The 22,394-nt window shown below is 42.6% G+C and overlaps 1 long non-coding RNA gene across 1 annotated transcript; it reads right to left on the bottom strand.

Moving 5' to 3' along the window:
* Window positions 1-3,750: 3,750 nt before the first annotated feature.
* LOC139076534 (uncharacterized) lies at window positions 3,751-19,232 on the bottom strand. The gene is made up of 3 exons (XR_011528258.1): window positions 17,295-19,232; window positions 16,944-17,095; window positions 3,751-8,050 (listed from the first exon to the last, which is right to left on the bottom strand). It is a non-coding gene; the product is annotated as an uncharacterized lncRNA (long non-coding RNA).
* Window positions 19,233-22,394: the final 3,162 nt, after the last annotated feature.

Here is a 22,394-nt window from a genome sequence, read left to right as displayed (position 1 = left end):
AAATATCCATTAATGTGGAAAATCACAGCATTATGGTGCAGACACAGAGCCCTCTGATGGTGTGACTTGATTCAAGTGAGAACCAGAGGCATGGACTTCCCAGCCTCTCAGGGAAGTGAGTCGAGGGGGTCATTGCATATTCCTCTTCATCTGGTACCAGAGAAGTCGAGGGGCAGAACTGAACCCTAACTGTCAAATTCAGAGCCAGAACACACAGGGCTCAGAGACCCTGACATAGCCCAGATCCTGACCCACAGCTGCAAAAGGGATCTACTATCAAAGTAGTGTCGCTTTGTAGGACTGCATCCCACAGGGGCCACTTGGAGATGGGCATGGGGATTGACCATGAGCTGACTTCAGGCACAAAAGGAAGGCAAGGGTAAACAAAGAGGAAGCTTTTATAGCAAATGCTGCTACTCTTTCCTATAATCTTCAATAATCTATTGGCTAGTTGGGCTTCCTAACTAATTAACTATTCATTCAACTATTCCACAAATATTTATTGAGCCCACTTTGTCCCAGGACCCATGCTAGGCATTGGATTATGAGATCATCCCTAACTTCATGGAGCTTATACTATCTCAAAGAGGCTCAACACAACGTGTAGTCATATAAGATCAGGAAGTATAGGATGCCATGGGAGCAGAGGGCTAAGGAAAGTCTCCCAGGGCAAAATCAGTGGAGGTGAGATTCAAAGATGACTAAGAATTCACCAAGTGAAGGTAGTGATGATAGACATAGGAGGAGAGCATGCCAGGCAGAAGGCTAGGAGTGTCTTACATTTGTGGAAGTGAAAATATTCTACTATGCCTAGAAGATGCAGGAGTGGGGAAATGAGGATTAGCATAGAGAAATTCAGGCATGGAAAAGAAATAGAAAACAAGATAACTGATACATTGGTGCTATTCCTTTTATAAAAATTAAAAATTAATGGGAGTGGTTTAACATACCTTATTAAAAGAGAAAATCTCTCAGATTTTATATATATAAAAAACTAAACTCCAACCATGTGTCACTAAGTCTAAAATTATATAAATGGAAAACATATACCTGGGAAAATGCAAAGAGAAAGGCAGGATGGCAGGAAGGGAGGAAGAAAGAAAGAAAAGGAAAGAAGTGGCATAAATTTTATGCCATCAAGGCATAATTCAGGTACACATGAGAAGAAAAAAGAAAATATAGATTTGAAAAATACAAGCATAAGATGGAAATAAAATGGCATAGACTTCCAAAATGTTAAGAAAATTGGCTTCTTTCCTCTAGTGCTACCAGGTGAAATAATGCATAGTACGTAGCAACCAACTTTAACAGTAGTTGAAAATCAGATACAATGCTTTTGATTTTGGTTGTGTTTCCGTTCTGATTGTTTCTAATTGTGGTCATCACAGCTTGGGATATTTCTGTGCAATGCCTATTGATTTTCACACAGAGAAGAAATTTAAGGCAGAAATGAGTGACGTTGCTTTTAAAGAGTATAATGGAGTCAAAAGTCTTCCTTACGCTCATTCCAGCAACAGGATTTAGAAATGCTTTTGGACTTAAGTGGTGAGCAATGCAAGCTGGTTTGAGGGGCATCATACTCTTTCCTAAGGGGTCTTTTGGGGACACCTCACTGTAGATGTTTTCAACTAACTGGTAGCCAGTGCAACAACCCTGAAGTCACGTGGACACAGGATGGAAAGTTTATACCTGAAAGATGGATGCATGAGTCAAGTTGAAATGATTCATACTAGGAGGACAGAGATGACACCGTGGAAAGGGGGAGCGTGATAGTGACTCAGTGGTAAAAGGTGAAAAAGTAGGCTTGGTGTGGGTGGGATCGATTCGTCACCCACATTCCAGCTCATGGTGTTCCAGTTGGACACATGTGCACACATGCACACACAGCTCCGAAGGATGACTCCTACCTTGTTGACAGGGAGCGGAGCTCAGGATGCTTAGGGTCTTGTGTTGGTTATCCCCACATGAAAACGTTGTCTTGCAGAACTGATAGTAAATAACCAGGCCAAGAAATTAAATTAAGGCAGATCAATTTCATTCCACTGGGTCATAAACCTGGAATGAAATATGGTCGTAGGAAGAAAAAGCAGCCAAGATATCCGGACACTTGGCTTCGTATCCAGACTCTGGCACTACATAGCTGTGTGACCCTGGCCTTGGTTTCTGTATGTGTCTGGGGGAGGGAACGGTAGATGGTCTGGCTTTAATCTCCTGCTGTACTGCAGTTACAGATGCGGAGCAAGGTGTCCACTCCAGCCCTTTTGCAAAGAAGGCAGGAAATTATGCTGATGCTATCAAGAGTTGGTTATACATCATTTAAGGATTTCTGGCCTAGAGATAGGAGGAAGAAAGTGCTAGATGGGAGCACATTTACAGAGGGCTTAGGAAAGAGACAGATAAATGTGCCCCAGTCATGTACCAAGATATGGGTCAACCCTCTCCATGCAAGAGAAGTGCCCCCAAAGGGATCCAGAAAGCTGTCTCCTTTCATGCCCCAACTTAAAGCCCTTCCATGGCTTCCCAATTACCTTAAAATTAATGGGGTGAACAAGAAAGTTTTCAGAGAATCAACTCAAGGACCAGCTTGAAACTGAGATGACCCTGGGTCTCTGTGCTCTGCTGAGGGCCTGGGCGACTCGGAAGTGCAGCCCGGCATGAGGGCCATGGCCTCTAACACCAAGACAATGACAGGGTTGGCCTGGTCCACATCCTGGGTCGCCTCTAATCCCACGGTCCTCCTAGCTCATCCTCTGGTTGTGGGGGCCTACTCACCAGTTTTTGACAGTCCTTCCTGCCTCAGGGGTTTGGCCAACTCTCCTCCCTTCTGCCTGGAATGATTTCACCATCTCCTGCACTCCCATTTGTGATCTCTCTCCGCTTTCTAGACAGCTGAACTGCCTCCAACTTTGGGAGGCCTTCTTTGACCCATATCCCCCTGGACTGATCAGTAATAAGCACTGAGTCAGCTGTAATAACATAGTTATATACAAATACGTGTGGTTATGTGTCTGCCTCTCCCACCGGGCCAGAATCACCACGAGGCAGGTACTGGTTTTATTCCCAGTTGAATTCCCAATACCTAGCCTAGGGCTGTATGTAATAGACATTCAAATATGTGTTAAATAAATGAATAAATGCATCACTGCTCTTTGAAGACTTTCTAGACTTCTGTTATGGGTTGAACTAGGTCTCCCAAAAAGCTATGTTTGAGTCCTATCGCCCCAGTACCTGTGAATGTGACCTTCTTTGGAAATAGGATCTTTGCAGATGATCAAGTGAAGACGAGATCGTTAGAGTGGGTCCTAACCCAATATGACTGCTGTCTTTATAAAAAGGGGAACTCTGGACACAGACACGGACAGAGGGGAGACAATGTGAAGACAGAAGACAGCCGTCTACAGTGCAAGGAGAGAGTCCTGGCACAGATCCTCCCCTTATGGCCCTCAGAAGGAACCAACCCTGCCCACACCCTGATTTCCAGACTTCCAGGCTCCAGAACCGTGACACAACAAATTCTGTTATGAAAGGCCCCCAGGCTGTGGTGATTTGTTACGGCCACCCTAGGAAACTAAGAATGTTGAGCAACCCTCTCTTTGCCCTTCCTTTTGCCAGACAAGGGGGCAGTCCTCATTCAGACAGCAGGAGCTCGTGTCCGTGGGAAATTGTTCAGGACGACGAGCAATGGTCAGACTCGCTGTGCTGTGCTCTAAATATGGATACCGCACACATCAACAGTCACATCAGAGTGTGTTGAATAGTGAATAGCGTTTTATTCCACAGTCAGCTATCTGAGGGATTAGGGGAGAAAAAAGGAAATGTTGAACATTTTTTTTAAAAGATACGCTTTCCAGAAAATTTAGAAAAAAATTTTGAGAATGTCTAACATCCTAGGAACATACATGAACATGTATAAATGTGTGTGTGTCTGTGGTTTCCTAGTGTTTGCTGTCTCCAAAGCAAAGAAACTTCAAATTGATGTTATAATGCACCACTGCAGAGCAAGTTGCACAGGTGTCAGGTCATCGCCAGTGAGTTCCTGGGTTTTAAAGCAACTCTCCCAGCATCAGAATATTTAGTAATATTATCTATCAGAAGTCCAGGAAAAAACAACTATTGTGATGGTTTCGGTCTGTTTTTGGTTAGAATTGTATATCTATGTAGCTTGATAAATGTCCTCAAGAACGAGGTCGAACCTGTGTACGTGTTAAAAAAAAAAAATTCTAGGTTCACAGCAATTGTCCATCATGTGGGATTCTGCAGCAGAAACGGAGGGATGTCACCACGTGTGGTCTGGCAGATGAGCAGCACGTTTAGCACGTGGCGTGAAAGCGCTCACGGACTTATTGATAGATGTCTCTAGGGTTTGTCCCAGCAAGCAGCCTGGAGTTCCACGGAGCCCCACTTCGCTCACCATGGGCAAGTCCCTTCACCCCACGCCTTTCAACCATCGGGGACTCCTTTTCCTTCTTACTTTAAATTCTCAACATTCAGTTATTTAGGAGAAAAACAAAATACAGTTAGAAATCCCACACCAAATCAAGAACGTATCCATGCCTTGTACTTGAACAAGAGACTAAGTCTTTTCTCTGCCCATTCTTCATCCCTCAATGAGGTTTGGAATTCTGCCTGCGGTCAGGGGGTATTTTAAATGCCATAGAATTGAGGATGTTGGAGATAAATGTGGTTAGCTCTACTATTCTGTGATACAGGTGTAAGCAAAGTTATATGGGAACAGAGAGGAAGGGCAAATAATTTTGCCTCAAATCTTTTTTTTTTTTTTAAAGATTGGCACCTGGGCTAACAACTGTTGCCAATCTTTTTTTTTTTTCTGCTTTATCTCCCAAACCCCACCCTGTACGCAGTTGTATGTCTTAGTTGCACATCCTTCTAGTTGTGGGATGTGGGACACCGCCTCAACGTGGCCTGACGAGCGGTGCCATGTCCGTGCCCAGGATCTGAACCCTGGGCTGCTGCAGCGGAATGCGCGAACTTAACCACTTGGCCACAGAGCCGGCCCACCTCCAATCTTATATATTCGTTATCTCCTTTTGCGTGTGTCGGGCCGGTCAGACAGTACCACCGCGATTGCTGACTGACAGAGAGACACAGGACTCGGAGCCGTGCTTGGCGCAGGGCTATAGCTGCCACGTGTTGAATACAGGCCTCGCATCCAGGTGCTGGGCCCCGTCCTCTGCCTTTCGGGTCCTGCAGGATGAGAGGCAAGCTCAGCCTGTGAGTCTGCTCAGGAGAGTAAAATGAACGGCAGAAAAAGCTGGCACTGCTGTCGGGTGTAATTCATCCTTGTTCTGATTAGGCGATTGTTACATTCAATTGCACCACTGTCCTCTCTTTATTTCCTGAAGGCTTTGTCAGGATTTTTTATTTTTTCCTGAATCAATGAGCAACTGAGTTGAACAACAAATGCAAAAGTGGCACTAATTTTCCTACAATGTTTGAAAATGTTTATAGAGCCTTAATCTGTAAAGAATACCAAGAAGTCAAGGGTGTGAATATTTCAAATTCCTTCAAAATGTTCCTGTTGGTGAGGAGAAAAAAGACACAGCTTCGAAATTTCCAGAAAGTTTCCATTTCTAAATGCCTTCTGCTTTTTAAGTGATGCGAAGATAGGGAACAATTAACTGTTGATATATGTTCTGAAATCAGTCACTTATTAACAAGAATGCCCTTGGGAAAGTTATTTAACATCTCCAGGCTTCCATTTCACCTCATGTAAATGGAAATAATCAACTCTATTTATAGTTTATTAGCATCAAATGACATAAGACATGAAAAGTTCTCAGAATAGCACCAGCATATAGTAAAAACACGCTATTATTTTATCATTGCTCATATTGCTAAGGGCTTCACTCCAGAATCTAGTTTGATATTTCTTTTTCCCTCCTGCTTTGTTTTCGATGTTTTTATCCCATAATTGGGTTCTCTTACTGAAAGCTGACTTCCTCCCTGGATTCTGGACGGGACTATTAACATTCGTTACACTATTGGTACTCCTTTTCGTTCTGTTTAGTCAACCACTTTCAGCAGCCATATGCTTCCCCCAAAGAAAGGCAATTTATAACCAGATAAAATTGAAGAAAAACGTTTTCATGGCTCTTTCCAGACCAAATGACAGAAGGAGGGAGAAGAGCCTGCAGCAGTGCTAAGAAGGCCCTGTAGAAGGGGGCACCTGGGACTGTTGATAAGGAATAGACCCTGAGGACTCTGATCCCTCCAAGAGAAGGAGCCTGGAGAGCAGCAGCGAGTGGCTGGGCAGTAGTGCATCCTCCAGCTGGTCAGCTGGCCGGGAAGCTCTTCCTAGGGTGCCACACGAGCCTTTGAAGACTGAGCCAGTCTACCCTGACAGCATTCCCTGGCCAGGGCACGGGTCATCCCTCACACCCTTCTGGCTCCAGCTGTCCCAGGAATCCGGCATCCCCAGCCCAGCCCAGGCCAGCCTGTGGGCTTTCTGAGATGCATGTCCTGGCTTCCAGGAACCAGGGCTCCGGGAGGACAAGGCTTGGGTGCCCCCACTTGCTGGACAAGTTTCCTGCAAACCCTGACTCGGGCTGAAATGCAACAAAAGAGGAGAAAGTAAAGGCGTTTTGAGCTTGACTGGGGCATAAAGTGCTTGGCAACGTAAAACAATGGTTTTTTTTTCAGTACCGCTTGTTCAGTTCCTTCTCGAGGATAATAACCCCCTGAATATTCATGTGTAACCTTTCCAGCACTGTGTTTGGTGCTTATTCACGCTCTTGGTGTGGGTGCTGGTGACTCACACTGCCTGTTCCGGCCTCCTGATGTTCTTCTCCAAGCCCCCACTCCACGCGTATCCTCCCATGAGTTCTCCACGGAGGGCTTTGTTAGTCGTTGTGGTTGTTGTGTTGTTTCTTTGGGACTTTGACAGGATATGCGCCTCCGCCAGGGGACCAGCTCATCTGAGCCTTCAGTGCCCTCCCTCCACAGCCCTGCTCATCACACTTTGCCGACCTCATCTCCGAGGAGAAGAGAGCCACCCCTGCTTCCCAGTGGAGCTGGTCGTCACAGCTTCCTGCCTCTGTATCCACTTGTGGCAGGCAGAAGGATGCCCTCACCTTCCCGCCTCAAAATGTCTACTTCCCCAGAAGCTGTGACTGTGTGACCTTCCATGGCAAAAGGGACTTTGCAGATATAAATAGTTCAGGATTGAAGAAGGGTGAGGGATTGGTCCTGGATTATCTGGGTGGGCCCAGTGTAATCACAAGGGTCCCTGTGAGCAAAAGGAGGAAGCAGGAGAGTGACCGTCACAGTGATGCAATGTGAAAAGCACTCAACTAACCCTTGCTGGCTTTGAAGAAGGAGGAAGGTGCCACGAGCCAAGGAACACAGCAGCCTCTGGAAGCCGGAAGAGGCGGGGGAAGGGATTTTTCTCCCAGAGCTTCCAGAAGGAACAAGATTTGCAGGCAGCTTGATTTTAGCCCAGTGAAACCCACTTCAGACTTCCAACCTTAATAAGTGAAAACTAATGACTTTTTGTTGTTTTAAAGCCACCAAGTTTGTGGCAATTTGCTACAGCAGCAACAGGAAACTAATACGTCACTTTATCACCTTTCAATGTTGCATTTCCAGTAGTATTTTCTTCACCTCTTGTAAAGTATATAGACAGTGTGATGATATAATTTATCATGCAAACCAGGACCCTTTCTTGGGCGTGAAGGAAGGCAGCATCAGTAATTATATGGAGACAACAAGCATGACTGAGAACGTTCTGCTCAAACTGTGATGTGCCCTAGGAATACATGAGAGAAACATTCCTGATTCTAGTGTGTTATTTGGCTCAATTTTGCAGGTTTGGCTATTGCTTGTGTGGAACGTTGTGAGATGAAAGAAGCAAGAAGCAGACAAGTGACAATTGTGGGTGGTGGCCTTTCCTTATTGCTAAGCCGTCCCACTTCCATGCAATGACAGGCCATTTCTGCTTCTAGGAAGAGACTTTATTGTCCTCACCAGTCTTCTTTCCTAGTCGTCCTCACTCCTGATGCCTTTGCTCAATGTTCAAAGAGACGACATTCACCTTGGAAGAGAAATGGGAGGAATGGAGCTGAGACAGCATCGAAGACTTGCCCAGGGAGGAAATTACAACATTCAAGGGGCAAATGTTTTTCCATGGTTCCTGCTCTGCGCTGTTTCATCCTTCATCATATTCTAGCTCCATCATCCTAGAATTCCACATTCCGTCATTCCTCTTCTTGTTCTTATCAATAATTTAAACATGAAAATAAAGCATCAATAGACCCCTTAGAAGAAAAAAATGACAATTAACTCGGGACATTGGTTCTGTCTCTGAATTCATTCCCGGATAGAGCACAAAAGTAAGAGAGTTGATGGAAATCTGAACATAAACACAGTGAGAATTCCCTAGGGACTCAGACCTGCTGGTGTACCCACTGAATATGTGTTCAGAGAAGAGAATAGCACGCAGCTGACCAGTGCCACCCAATAAGAGAAAGAACACAGATGGAATAACTTTTGGCAGAGTCAGTAAAATTAATGGACAATACAGAGGTTAATTTAAAATAATAATAGTAACTGCTAGCACTTATTGAGACCTTAATATGTGTCAAGAACTGTTCTAAGCAGCTTTCCTACTTTATCTCATGTACTCTTTCCAGTAGCTCTATGACACTGGTATTCATCTCTATTTTACGGGTGGAGGAAACGAAAGTAAAGAGTTAAGCATCTTGCTGAAAGTCACACAGCTGATAAGAGGCAGAGCTTCATTTCAGACCAGGAGGCCTAGGCTCAGAGCCCACAGATCTAAACTCAAAGAGATGAGTGACCATAATGGAAATATGAGACGGGACCACGCCACCACCTAAAGCTAAATGAAACATTTTATATGGAAAATGTAACAATCAAAACAAAGAGCACAGTAGAAGGGCCATATAGCAGAATGGTTACAGCCAAAGTATGCAGAAGTGAGCTGGAAAATTAGGAGAAAATGTCTTGAAACACTTCTGATAGGGCTAAAGAGATGGAAAAATTCAAAAATGAAGATAAGAGAAATGGAGGAATGATGTTTAAGTGTCAAACTCCCCAGTAAAGGTCAATAAGTAGGAGAAAAACAATAAACAAGGGAGATAAGAATGACAGAGAACCTCCTTGTATTAAAGAAAGATGTAAGACCTCAGACTGAAAGGGCTCATAGAGTGCCAAGCAGGGCAGAGAAGAGAAAACCCACATCTAGATGTGTTAGAGGGAATTTGAGAACATGAGGAACAGAGAGCCTTGTAACGTGTTCCAGAGAGACTAAGCACATCCCCATGCAGAGGAAGTCAGACTGGTCTGAGCCCAGCCAACCCCCAGCTGAGTGCGGGAAGCCCACCGAGTCCCCCTTCCCAGTGCGGGAGGGAAGGAGGTCCTTGTGCGTCAGTCTGTCCATGTCAATTCTATGGACCATGAGCACAAAATCAATGCATTCTCTGGCATAAAGGGCTGCAGAGTGTTTACCACACAAGTTCCTCTTTGAAAACATCCTGAAGGACTGGCACCGAGAAGGAGAAGAGGAAATTCAGGCTCAGGTGTGCACTGTGATAGGTGGGAAGCAAGAGTAAGAAAATGCATTCACACATTTTTATTGTTTTCTCAGTAAGCAGTGGTCAAAACTTAGACCACATCAGCAACGCCAGCAATAACAGCAACAGGGGGAGACACACATCTACAGGAATCTGAAACTCAAACGTCCCCTGGGAGGTGGGGAGTCGAACAGCAGGACAGGCGAGTAACAGCTCAAAGATCAATGGAAAGAAGACCACGCACGTGGGTGCATACCTTGTTCCGGGGAGAGTTACAGAAATTGACTGACTGCATAAATTAGTAAGAAAGGTAGAATTGTGGTCTTAATAAAATAAAGAGAAATGTAAGAAGATTAGAGGAAGAATAAATTACTTTTTAAGCCACTAGAAAAAAAACCTACCTAATTAAAAATAACAAGGGAAAAAAGAAATAAAAATGAAGTTTAATAAATAAAACAAAATAAAAGTATCAGTAATGTCAGTAAAGATAAATTAAACTCATCAAAAGACAGACATGCTCAGATTTGGTGAATGAAGAAAAAACAAACAGATCCAGGAATGACTTGTCATGAAGAGGCACGTTGGAAATGAACATATACTGCAGTTTTGAAAATTAAAGGATAGAAGAAGGGTGTGCTCCCAAATCTAAACCAATAAGAAACTTAAGATGGTGATTTTGTTGCTAGGCAAAATGAAATTTAAGGCAAAATCATTACAAAGGACACAAAGGAGACACATCTGATAATATGACTATTTGACAAGATAGAAAACGGTGAGATGAAGTGTACACACAACCAACAGACATAACGTACACACATCAGGGACGCACGAAGCCGCCGTGGGGACCCACCTGCTGTCGGCCACGAAGAAAACGTCAGTGAATTCTAAACCTGTTCTGGATGTGATTCTCTGCCCCTGATCCAGTAAAATGTAACCAATAACAAAAGAATAGCTTTAAAATTCCATATATGACAAAACAAACAAAAACATGTTAAATAACTCCTGTGTTAAAAAATAAATAAGGAGCGATCTTGGGAAATCCTTGTAACTGAGTCACAGTGACAGCCCCACCTGTCACGTTCTGTGGGAAACTCTAGCATTGTGCCCAGGAGGAGGTTTGTAGCCATGACCACATTTATTAGAAAAAGGAAAAATAAAAAACAAGAGAATCCGAAAGCATCCAAATCCAAAAGCTAGAAAAAAATGAGTAAGCAGGAAGAAATAGGAAGTAAGGAAAATAAAATGTGCGAAATCAATAAAATTCAGGAAAAAATGATGACATAAATAATAACAGAATTTACTTCTCTTAAATGTTGGTAAAAACACAAACTCTGGCAAGAGAAAATTTCAAAGTTATACTGAAAGAAAAGGGGAAGTAGCAGATATAACTGATTCAGAAGCAGAAAGAATATTAGGAAGAATTACAACGTATTTTACAACTGAATTTAATTGAGTTTTTAGGAAAAAATCATAAAATGTCAAAAATGGTCAGAAGAAGTAACAGAAAAATCGAGTAGACACACAAAATTAAATTAAAATGGTAATCAGAGACTTCCCCAAGCAAAAACAAGGGCCGTCCGCACAAGTCAGTCCTAGCGGACTCTCCAGAGCAGCTCTCTTCCCAAAGGGGAGCCCCAGACGTTCAGAGGGCCAGGAGCAGTGAGGGCAAGACTGACTCCACCATGAGAGGAGTCCAGGATGAATCTTACACCCCTTCCACCGATCTTGTCCCCCACCTCACTGCAGACTTTCACGCCCAAGGTCAAAGCATAGCTTTGTCGTTAGACCACTCTACCTTAATCTCAGCTCCGTGTCTGCCACACTCTGACCACTACCTCCCATCTTTCCAGCTCCCTTCCCCTGGTTCTCGGATTCCCAGTGAACCTCAGGTTCTACCTGCAACCACACTCCACTGATGCAGTTTTCATGATCCCCCTGTCCACTGAGTTCCTCTCTTTCCTCATTATCCAGCATAAATGCCATAGCCAATCATAATCACCTTGCCCTTAAATATGTTTCAACCCCCTTGCTCCTCTCTTGCTTCATGGTACACACTTGTCAAAATCACAGGTTAGCTAGAATTCTCTGGGTAATCCTTGCCTGCATCAATTCAGCCTAAATTTGGCTGGAGAAAATCCGACAACCACACTGACCTCGTGTTAAATTGATAGTCAAGAACCTCAAGGGGGCTCTTGGTGCTTCTGGCGTTCATACCATGTTTCACCAGTCCATTTGCTTGTTCACTCACCTCCATGACTGTTTCACACTTTCCTCTCACTTCTGAAGCCCTAATAAGTGTGCCCTCCTCACTGTCAGCCTTCAAGTAATCAAAACGAGTGTGCTCACAGACTTCCATTAATTGCTTCAGTTCACATCCCAATATCTATAATGAAATACTCTGCCTGCCTCCTCTGTTACCAGAGGAGAACTGCTTTCACGGATTCCCCACATGTGCACTAGATCTCCAGGATATTATCCAACCATTCTCTCTTCCCTTCTATGTCCCCATTGTTTCCCTTTCCTGGGTCAATTTCATCACCACAACAATATGTTACGAGTTTTCCTAGCTTAAAAAAAAGAACACTGTGATCTCTCCATCCCCGTAGACTTCTCTTTAAAAGCAAACTCTTTAAAAACATTGTCTATATTCACTCCCATTTTTACTTAACCCCAATCCAATACAGACGCTCACCATACCTCTCATCTCCCCTCCCCAAGTCACTGACGGCTTCCTTATAGCCATTCCAGTCATCAATTGTCATCATTCTCTTACTTGGCCAACTATATTTAACAAAGCATTGTCCTCCCCCTCCTGGAGTATTTTCTTTTTTTGTCTTCCATGGTGGCAGCCTCCATTGGTTCTCCTTCTGTCTCATTGGTGGCTTCCACTTATATCTTTTGTTAGTTCCTCCCCGTGTTCCCAACCTTATCAATTTAGAATATGCAAGGGTTCAGGATCTGCTCCTCCCCACTCTCTGACTATATGCACTTCCTAGGTGATTTCATCCAGTGTTATGGTTTTAAATACTGTCTGTGTGTGGACAATCCCCTAATCTCTATCTCCAGCACAGATCTCTCCCTTGAAGTTCAAACTATATATCCAATTCCCGGCTCCCTATTTCCATGTGGATCTCTAATTAAACACATAAACTTGGTCTATTCAACACCAACTCCTGATTTTTTCTTCTTGCTTCCAAAATCACCCCCTCCCCCATCCTCATGCAGTCCTCCTGACCTAGTTGAAGACAATTCCAGGTACTAGGAGTCAGTTATTTGGAGTATCTTTAGCTTCCCTTTTCCTTTCCCATCCCATATTGACTCCACTAGGAAATCTTTTGGGGTCTACTTTCAAAATATATCCACAACCTTTATTCTCACCACTCTCCCTGCTGCTCTTTGGGTCAAACCTGGTTCATCTTCCTTCAACTGGTTATGAAATGGCAAATAGGCACCCTCATTCCTAGTAGAGAGAGGAGTGGGTTCATTCAACCTGGAGAGCATTCTGCAGCATTTATTAAAGGCAAGCACGCATATACTCTGTGAAGCAGAGAAGCCCACGCAGGTCCATATGGGGATACATGCAGCATCATTTGTGGTAGGGAGAACTGAAAGAAACCCAGGTGCCCAGCACTCAGTGGACAGATAAGTACATATGATGAAAACGTATGGTTGCATTTTATGCCACAGTGAGAAGTAAAATTTAGCAACATGGAGAGATCTTGAAAACAGAGCGTCAAGCGAAAAAACGAAACAGGATAGGCAGTACAAAATTGTCTATGTAGTTTAAGATTGCATTTATACTGTATGTCCTTCAAGGATATGTTTGCATCCAGGGACATTTAATAAAGGCATTTGAGTTGGTGCCTTGGTATGAAAAGAAATGCATCCGTGATGAATAACGAAGAAGAAAATAATGAAATAAAATAAAGCAAAAGTGTCCTCAGATAGACCCGTAACTACAGGGGGCTGTGACACCCAAATCTTTTCACTGGTAGGAAACAGAGAGAGGAAACTAAAGCAAAAAGAAGTTTTTGCAATTATCTTAACCCAATCTCTGCTTTAAACAAAAATACCTTCTATCATATCTGGGCTCCAGGCATTCTCTAGAAAGTAGAAACTTAAGGGAATCCAGTTGTCAAAACCCTTCTTTTACAGAAGAGCAGAGTTTTTTCAGGGAGAACTGCTGATGGAAGAGGGGTGGACTAGGTTTTCTAAGATGTCCTCGAACTGAATAAGTTACTAAAAAATACATGTTGCTCAACACACACATGCACACACACACACACACCCCAGAACTCTTTGAGGGCTAAAAAAAAATGTGAATAAAATAAAAACAGAACTGGGTGAAGGCAAGCACAGAAGCTAGTGTGCCAATGTTTGGGGACAGATGCCAATACTGGGAATCTAGTTTTGGGGATTAATGTGGCCACTAAGGGGAATGTGAGGTTGGGCTTGGAGTATGCTGGCAAAGTGGCGCGATTGAATTGGCGCCTCCTACAATTGAAGGGCGCCAGGACAATTGAATGGACAGCAGCCTCAGAGAAACCGTGGGTGAGAAAACCTGACTGCCTCCAGCGAATCAAAAACGTCTCTAACTTGGTCCTTTTGCAAAGAGAAAAACAACCTCCTCTGAGAATGTGGATCATAAGCCTGGTCTCATGTGGATCTGAAGCTCAGGCGTACACTACCCTGTGCTCAAGGAACCCCCAGGCTGAGCGTTGTATGAAAAGTTTTCAGGCAGGTGGCATCCAATATATTATAAAGCAAATCCCCTCTGGAGAAAATTATCTCCAATCCTGGTCCCTAGGGCTTTCCACATATTTCATTTGTCCAAATATTAGCTCACAATAAAAAACAAATTACTACACCATAAGGAATCAAGTCTCTATGAAGGAGAATAAGCAGAAGCCACAAGTGACTTATTTCAATTCTCAGACTTCACATACTATAGGGATCAGACAGAATACAAAATGACCAAGAAAATAGAGTATGAGGGAGGGATAAAAAGAAGAGTGGATAAGTGAGAATTTTTCAGAACTGATTAAAATAAATGAAACCAAAAGTATACACTAGAAGAAAATATAATGATATCTTCAAAGCAATGAGGAAAATAAATGTCAGTCTAGATTTCTGTACATGACAAAATGATCTCTCTAGATCAAGGGTGAAGTGATAATACTTTTAAAAAACAAAAACTGAAAGAATTCACAACCCCAGATTCTTCCTAAAGGCACTTCTGTAGGACCAACTTCAGAAAGAATGGAAAGCATCCCAGAGGAAAGTGTGGTGAGCAAGCAACCTGGGAGCACGCGCAAAGTCTAACCACCACTGGTTATGGAATGACAATTGCAATGTCTCATTTATTGGGTAAAATTAATACCATGAGATCATATGGCCAACAATAGCAGGTGAGCCAGATGGGGGGTGATAGAAGAGCATCCTGAGGTCTTTGCCTTGTCCACGAGAAGAGTAGACATACTGAATTAACTTTACACTTGTTATTTTAAATGGATATATAGATGTATGTCACATATATATAACAATCTATAAAATAAATGAAAGGAGAAAAAAGAAGTAATGATACAGAAAATAGAAGGACAAATAGTAAGCACAAAACGAGGTGGTGGAAACAAATCCACACCTACTAGGAACCACGAGGAATAAATTTGCTAGGTAAAAGACAGAGATTTCCAGATGGGATTTAAAAAATCAAATTATATGCCCCTTACAAGAGATATGCCTAAAGCATAAGAACATGAAAATGTTTAGGTAATTAATTGAAAAATGTGTGCCAGGCAAATAACAACCAAAAGAAATCTGACATAGTAATATTAATATCAGAAAAAAAGGCTAATGGGCAAAAACTGTTATTACAGATGAAGAGGGTCATTATATCTTGATTTAAGTTTAAATTGCCTAGGAGGGTATAATAATTCTAAATATTTATGGATGTAATAAAATAGCCGTAAAATGTAAAAACAAAAAATTGATAGAATTACATGGAGATATAGGCAAATTTATTAACAAACTTGGATACATTCATATAACTTGGTTAGAGATGGATAGGTCAGGCAGAAAATATTTCATACAGATAGAAAGATTTCAACCACACAATTAACAAGCTGGGTTTAATGGGCATATAATGAAACTCTGCTCAATAATTTGACAACACCATTATTTTCGTTACTACCAGGAATATTTACACAGGCCCTGTGCCACAAAATAAGTCTAAATGAATTTCAAAGAATTGAAATAAAGCTGGGCATATCTTCTGATTATAATGTAACCAAGCTGTAAATCAAAAAGAGGAAGATAATGTTCAAACACTGCATATATTGAGAAAAGTTTTAAAACTTCTAATTCATATGTCAAATACCAATTAAATAGAAATCAAAATGCAAATGAAAAATAGGCAATTAAACAATATTGCAAATACCACATATTAAAATATGTGGGAGACGGTTCAAGTAAGGCTTACAGGGAAATTTAGAGCATTATATTAGAAAAGAAAATTAACGAAATATTAACAAGCTAAGCTTCAATTTAAGAAGTTAGGAAAAGCAAAACAATAGAATCCTAAAAAGTGGAAGGAAAGAGATGATGAAGGTAAGAGTAGAACAGAGATACGATAGGGAGGTCAACGATCTCAAGAACTGCTTTTTAGAAAAGACGGCAAAATAAACCTCTGACGATATTGATCAAGAGAAGCGGGGGGAGCACAAATACTCAATAATACGGCTGCAGAGCGGATCATAGGTACAGATTTAGAAGGCTTTTAAAAATTATAAAAATTCAAGCAAAATGGACAAATCCCTAGAAATATGCCAAAACTGTCCTTTAAAAATCTGAGATTTTCTGTATTTGAATTAGAAAGCCTGAAAAATCTTGGACTTGAAGAAATTGGATGAATAGCTAAAAATCTTCCTACAAAGAGAACACTAGACCCTGCAGTTTTATAAGGGAATTCTTCCAGATTTTCAAGGAAAACCCCATTTCAAATATTTGCAAACTTCTTTTAAAGATTGGCACCTGAGCTAACAACTGTTGCCAATCTTCTTTTTTTTTCTTCTCCCCAAAGCCCCACAGTACATAGTTGTATATTCTCGATGTGAGCGCCTCTGGTTGTGCTATGTGGATGCCGCCTCAGCGTGGCCTGATGAGCGGTGCCATGTCCACTCCTGGGATCCAAACCAGGGAAAATCTGGGCCACACAAGCCGAGCACCCGAACTTCTCGGCCATGGGGCCGGCCCCTCCCCCAATCATTCTTGATACCAAAATGAAACAAGCCAAGTATGAAAAGTGAAAATTCAGGATAAATCTCATTCAGGAACAGATGTGAAATTCCTAGGTGTCACAATAATAGTAATAATATTGGGAAATCCAGTCCATACCTTGCCTCCTTGTTGTGGAGAGTCAGCTTCCACACATGTGCCTTCAGGCTTCCTGGCCGTTGCCTTCTCCAGGCCTTTCTTATCACCTTTTTTGGTGAAAGGAGAAGATTCTGGCAGACATGGAGCATCCCCTTGAGGGAGATTGGAGAGCCCTGCAGAAGGAAGGCAAGTGAGGCAGGATCAACAGCAATCCTGTTGATAATAAGCATCTACTCCGTGCTGTGGGCTCGTGTCTTTGTCCTCCTCTCCTTGAATCTGTGCTGAGAACCAGCTGGTGTAGGGTTGGTTTGCCTCGATCCTAATCAGGAGCAAAACAGCCTTGCCACAGAATGCTCTCCAGGATAAACAAACCTGATGAACAGATTCCATTCTTCCAAGAAAGACGGACATCAATCAAATAACCACACAAATAAATACAAATGTGCAACTGTGATAAGGAAGAACATGCAGCTCCTCAGGGTTCTAGAAGAGTATGTGATGTGGAGCCTGGCTTTCTTGGTGGTTAGCAAAGGCTGCGCTGAGTGAATAATATTTGATCTGAGATTTAATGAAGTATGAAAATTAGCCAGTCAAGGAAAGGAAGAGAAGATCGACCTAGGCAAAGGGAACAATATGTCCATGTGCCCCTACGTGGGAGGGAACAGGTCTTTCTGAGGAAATGGAGTCTAGGGAAGGAGAATGAGGCTGGGGAAGGAGCAGGGCTCAGTCAACCAGGCTCAACAGCCCACAGAGGAAGAGTGGACTTGAACTTAGACAGTCAATGGCTTTAAAAGAGGAATGACACAACCCAATTAGTCCTCTTCTAAAGCTCTTGTTATCTGTAGTATGAAGAATAGAGCAGAGCAGGGAAAATGGAGGGATAATTAAGAGAACATCACATTAGTCCAGATGAGAGGTGGTTGTAACTTGGACAAGGATGGCGGAGGAATGGGAGAGGCATGAGGAATGCCGATGAGATTCAAAAGGAGACAGGATAGATCTTTATGATTAGATAGGGGATGTGAGGAAAATGAAAGAATCAAGGATGGGCTAATAGAAAGAGAGAGACCATTCACTAATAGGAAACAGAAGAGAAGGACCAAGTTAGGGGTGAGGTGAAGCGAAGGTAAAAGTTTGTTCAGTTCAATGTGCTTTTGAGACAGCCGGGTGGAGGTTTTGAGTGGAGAACATGAGTCTGGACCTCAGAGGTGAGCTCTGTGTTAGAGAGGAATTTAAAAGTCATACGTGTATAGAGGGAAGTTTGAATCGCATCAATTATTGATGATGACAAATAGGGAAAGGCTATAGAGAGCCGAAAAGAGAGTTTGGGGACTTCAACTCTTAGAATTTGGACGGAAGATTAAAAAGCAGCAACAGAGAAATAGAAGGAAAGCCCGAAGAATGCAGAGTTATGGAGAACAAGGAAACGAGAGTGCTTTTTTCCCCTTTATTTTTTATTGTTGTAGGAAGATTAGCCTTGAGCTAACATCTGCCGCCAGTCCTCCTCTTTTTGCTAAGGAAGACTGGCCCTGAGCTAACATCCGTGTCCATCTTCCTCTACTTTATATGTGGGACACCTGCCACAGCATGGCTTGACAAGGGTGTGTAGGTCCACACCCGGGATCCGAACCGGGGAACCCTGGGCCACGAAAGGAGAATGTGTGAACTTCACTGCTGCGCACTGGACTGGCCCCATGACTTATTGCTTCTTTGGTGGAACTCTGAAATATCTCTCCAGGTTGTGCTGATATGGTTGGTATAGGGATGGCACTGAGAGAAACCATGTCCTGTATGTTGTACTATCATATGTGGGGCCCAGAATAACTATGGTTGCTGTACAATTATTCATCATCAAACAGAGACTAAGTGATAGTCATGAATTATTGCTTATTAAGGTAGTGTACATTTTAGAGAAGTTTTTAGCAAGGATTGAAAAAAGAAGATAGATCTTGCTAAGTTTCCGTTGACCAGCAAACAAGTTTGTGTCCATTCCTCAGTTCTGGAGAGCTCCCTGCCTCCCTGAGGCCAGTTACACTGGGTCACGGCCATCCTTTAGGAACCGGGGTGTCCTGGTTTCTCCTTTCAGCAGAGGGCCTACCCACGGCTGCCATCTTCACCTCCTAGTTGTCCCTACAAGGGTGCCCTTTGAGAGAGATCATGAGCACGCCGACAGACCAGGGGGGCCAGACTGAGGCCACACTGCAAAGGGACGAAGAAGGAAGAGATAAAAATTAAGATACAAATGATTTTGTAATTCAGGTTTTTTCCTTTCCTCAAATCTTTGAGGCTTCATGCCAAACAATAGCTGAGAAAAATGAAAAGGAAAAAAAAATGAGCATGTATGTTCAAAATCCTATATTTAAATTGTTCATAACTTGATTATTTTTGCTGGTTCTATTAATCTCCAGAAGAGTAGCTAAATGCAAATGCAAGAATTTTAAGGCATTAAAGATTATGCAGAAAAATCTGAGTAAAATTCCAAGAATATGTATATAGATGCAACATATAAATGATAATTTAAGGGCCTTTCCAAGAACATTTGCTTAATAAATAGGAACGAGAACGGGAATTTTTGCAATGCTAATTATTATACATTACTTTCTCCTTCCAAATCTTACAAGATGCTAGGAGATATGTTACAGGTATTCATTTGGAAGAGAAATAATCTTTAACATCTATTCATGAGCAGAATGGAAGGTTAAAGAAAACCAGAGTGTGTGGTTCAGAAAGAGTCTTCCGGAATATTGTAAATATGAATAGGTGTTTGTGTAGTGATGGAAAGAAAACATGTTTACTCAAAAGTAACAAAGATCATCACAGCCCCAGTGCAGGAAATGGGCTGGCCTAAGTCCATGCATCGTTTTAAAAATAGAATGTGGAGAGGCATGGTTTTGACCAAGATTGCTGTAACTACGCTTTCATTAAGGAAGAAGGTATCCTAACCCAAGGACAGGCTCACTCAGCTGCCTCTAAAGTGTTTACACTAACAGACTAATAAAGTCCGCAAGTGAGATCTTGGCACGAACTGGCCTCGGGTCGGCTTCCCGGAATGCAGAGGTCAGGCAGGAATTCAGGAACGCGAGCGAGGTCACCTTTCTTCCCGCTCTGGACGTTCTGTACCTCCTTCTGTGTCCCTGCAGGTACTGTCCTTTTCTTTCTCCAGGTAGCAGCGGATTTCGGCCAGTTTCATGGTCACCGTTCAGAAACTTAGAGAACAATGTCCAACGGTTCAGGAAGAATAGTGAAAAACAGCCTGCTGAAGAACGCGAGACCACACCGAGGAAAGTGAATGAACGTCCTCCTCGATCGAAGTGTTTATCCCAGATCTGTGCCTGTTTGTTGTCGCAGTTCTTTCGTGCTGGACTCACAGCGCTAAACACATAGATGTGCCTGATAAATTCTGACTCTTTGGTATACCAGCCGTGAAAAAAATCAAAACATGGACGTAATGTTGCTGTCTGCCCCTAAAATCCTGTGTAGGTAGATGGTGGAGGGCATTGGTTTCTCCACTCTGTGTTGGGAATGCTGTCCCTAGCCACTGAACGACTTCCCTGAGCCTGCACGGAGGATCAGCTCTCGCTCGAGGGGGGAGCCCTGGGATCCAGGTGCAGCGGCACGGGCAAGCCCCCGCGTACAGCTTGTTGCACGTTCAACTCTGCGGAGCCAAGGGACCGTAAACACAAGCAACTCATTACTCCAGTCTTGTAAGCCTCTTTTTCCCTTTAAAGATAGTTAACTATGCTAAATTTATTGAAAATAGGAACTGAAGTGAAAAAGACGACCTAGGCACGTAACCCGTTCACCGCCACCGCCAAGCTGAAGAGCTACCCTCCAGGGCGTAGCTGGAAGCGTCCCCAGCCTCTGTAATGAGTTTCTCAGACACCTTCATCACCTCACAGGTATTCTGATGTGGGAATGAGGAAGTGCGGGCTAAGCTTTCACTTAAATATCTGAAATGAGGAAAAAAAATGGTTCCAGCTCTCTTGAAGGTGCTGCGTTCTTATTGTTTGAAACCCTGAGATACGAACAGAGTATCTCTGTAAATTGAGTGAGAGTGTGCGTCCTCTGATGCCATTAAAGTGGCTTAAATTGATATTGAATCAAAAAGTAGTCAACTTATTTATTTGATTTTTTCTTATGTATTACTTTTCCTTCTCTCCTCCCTCCCTTCCCCTCCTCCTTTCCCCCTCCTCCTTCCTTGCTTCTCTCCTTCCCTTCCTTCTCCTTGCCTTTCCTCTCCCTATGTCCCTCAAGTTCCCCTACACACACACACACACACACACACACACACACACACACTCCCATTGACTTGTGCTGCTTCACTATCAAACACTGGCCAAGTAAAAAGAGAACAGAACTGTTGTGGCATCAACACGTCCCCCCACCAGGGTTAAAGTATATTCAGGATGCCCCCCTCCTCTGCCTCCCATTCTTGGAGGAGGATGGGAGGGTTTATATCATCCCCAAAAGGCAACTCAGGAGGCAGGGTTGGTTAGTTTTACCAGGCAGGCCAGTCTCTAAGGTTGCAAGCAATAAGACAGACTTCTTTGATTTTATATTTGTTTCTTTTTCCTCTTATGTTATCAATTTTGATTTTTAAAGAAAATAAGAATTATATATTTGCTTTATTGTACTTTGTATAACAATTCTTTTAGAAAAATAATAGCAATATTATTACTAATAATGTCATTCTGAGAAGAGCTTAAGGTTTTCACGTTTTGTCTTGGTTTTGTTTTGCATTCTCTTTAGTCCTCGGATTATATGCCACGGAGAAGGCACAGTGAAATTGCTGTGTTTTAAAAATCACTTGAAACAACTCTTCTCTGTGTGACTGTGCCTCCTTCTCAACACACAGTTGCGTTAATTTATACCATTTTGTTTTAATTTTTAGGTACTACTTTGTAAAATTATGTGTAATCATATAAAACATTTACATAATTCCAAAATTAAATCTGCAAAATATAGTATGGGCAATGAGATTTAGCTCCATCCTCTTGATCTTATTGCCCTTTTCCTCTCCATTTATAGATAGCCTTTTATAGACATTGGCTTAACTTTCCATTTTTACATGTATATATGTATGTATATATACACATGTGTACATCACATACACACATACATATATTTAATACATTCGGTTTCGGTTATTTAGTAGTGTGTAACAAATTTCCAGAAAACTGAATGACTTAAAAATGATCATTTTAGTACATCTCTCAGTTTCTATGGTTCAGAAATTCTGTGAATCAGCTAACACGCTCAGCTGGACAATCTGAGCTCAGGTCTCTCCTGGGGCCACAGTCAGATGCTGTCTGGAGCTGGAGCAGGAAATGGAGTTGCTGGGGGCAGCTGGCCATCTTTCGATGTAAGTCTCAGGGCTGCTCCATGTAGTCTCACTGTCTGGGCCAGTGGAGGCTTCCTTGCAGCAATGCAGCTATTGAAGATTACTGGGGTAACACAGAAAGACTCAGAAGT

This window comes from Equus przewalskii, chromosome 16 (genome assembly GCF_037783145.1).
Source record: "Equus przewalskii isolate Varuska chromosome 16, EquPr2, whole genome shotgun sequence".
Lineage (NCBI taxonomy): Eukaryota > Metazoa > Chordata > Mammalia > Perissodactyla > Equidae > Equus > Equus przewalskii.
This window is presented reverse-complemented; position numbering and strand designations above follow the sequence as displayed.